We start from the raw sequence: 2,387 nt of genomic DNA on the forward strand, positions 1-2,387 counted from the left end.
TATATATATTATATAATATAAATGTATATATGAATACATTATACATACATACATTACATAATTATATTTATTTATATATATATATATATATTTAATATATATATATATATGTATATATGAAATACATATTACCTTACATACATACATTTACTACATATATATATATTATATATATATATATATATATATATATCGATATTATATTTATATATATTATATATATAAGAATACATATACATCGATATATATGGTGTGTGTGTGTGTGTTGTGTATATATTATATATATATATATTATTATATATATATATATATATATTTATATATATATGAATTAAATGTATATATAAATGTATATATAAATATAAATATATATATATATATATATATATATATATATATATATATATATATATATTTATACATATATATATGTATAACTGTATATATTAAAAAAAGTATATATACAAGCATATATATATTTATATATATATATATATATATATATCATATATATATATATATTTATATATTATATATATGTGTGTGTGTGTTTTTGTGTGTGTTATGTGTAGTGTGTGTGTGTGGTGTGTGTGTGTGTGTGTTGTGTGTGATGTGTGAGTGGTGTGTGTGTGTGTGTGTGTGTGTGTGTGATGTGTGTGTGGTGTGTGTGTGTGTGTGTGTGTGTGTGTGTGTTGTGTGTATGTGTGGTGTATGTATGTATTGTATAATCTATATATTATATATATATATATATATATTTTATATATATATTATATATGTATTAAATATATTTTATATACTATATATATATATATATATATATATATATATATATACAGATATACATATATGTATGATCTTAGTGTGAGTGTGTATGTATTATATAGATATGTAATAATACATTAATATACGAATTTATATATATATTTTATATATATATATATTATATATATATATATATATATATATTATATATATTACATAATATAAATATATGTGTGTGTGTGTGTGTGTTGTGTGTGTGGTGTGTGTGTGTGTGTGTGCTGTGTGTGTGTGTGTGTGTATATGTATATTATGTCTTATATATATATGTATATATATAATATATATGTATATATATATATATATATAATATATATATATATTCTATATATATATATATTATATATAACATATGTGTGTGTATATATTAATATGTATATATATCATCATCATAGACGGCGGGTCTTCTTACGAAGAAACGAACAAAGTAGGGGTCCCAAGTTTCCTTTCTTAGCTCGCAGTCTCCAGCTAACTTGGAGGAGGCATCTCTGCGTGATAAACAGTTGCATGTTTGGGAGCCGCCGGACATGACATGATGACAGGTAAACCATCCACCATTCTGCTGCCAATGGTTTTCACCGGTGACCTGGTACGGGGGGGGGGGGGGCCCTAATACAGGTACTACCCAACCTGGGCAAGGGTTGGGACCTTGAGAGCTAGTAAGGTTAAGAGGTTGACTGTTACACTCCCCAAAACTCTGGCTTTCCCAAGCCTGAGTTCCTTACCCGGTTGCAGTCTTACCAAAGGACCATGTATATACATATATATATTTATAAATTATATATATATATATATATATATATTAATGATATTTATCTATATATATATATATATATTATGTGTGTGTGCTGTGTGCATGTGTGTGTGTGAAGTGTGTGTGTGTGTGTGTGTGTGTGTGTATGATGTGTGTGTGTGTTGTGTGTGTGTTGTGTGTGTGTGTGTGTGTGTGTGTGTGTGTGTGTGTGTGTATGTAATGTGTATGTATATATATATATATATTATATATTATTATATATTATATATATATATAATATTACTATTATATATATAAACATATTTATATGTAGGATAAGGATAAACACAGGGGGGGAAGATTTTACGGTGACGATGCTACGCCGGGCTTGTATGACACGAGGCGAGCCCGCCTGTGCCAGGCGTGTGCTGATCGTGATGGAGGAATGTGCCAACGCGTGTTGACTCGATCTGTAGCTTGGATCCTTATCCCAACGCAGTGCACAGCTACGTCAGTAAACCGCAGGTGACAGTGGAGGAAAACTCACGAGTTTGGACGGGACTCGAATCTGCCCGATCCACGGTGGAAATGTGAGGCCGACATGCTAACACTGAGCTACAGACGGCTTATTTTTATGTATATATACATATGTATGTTAAACATGTTTTCATGATATTTATATGTATATATATAGATTAGTATTTCTATATTATATATATATTATATATATATTATCATCATCGTTTAGCCTGTATCATTTCCCACTGGTGGCCTCTCTCCAATCTTTCCCAGTTCATTCCAGTCTTGTTGTCCTCTGATCAGGTTTAATGCT

Source organism: Penaeus japonicus, unplaced genomic scaffold (assembly GCF_977035675.1).
Source record: "Penaeus japonicus unplaced genomic scaffold, GWHDUDI00000001_assembly GWHDUDI00000042, whole genome shotgun sequence".
NCBI classification, from domain to species: domain Eukaryota; kingdom Metazoa; phylum Arthropoda; class Malacostraca; order Decapoda; family Penaeidae; genus Penaeus; species Penaeus japonicus.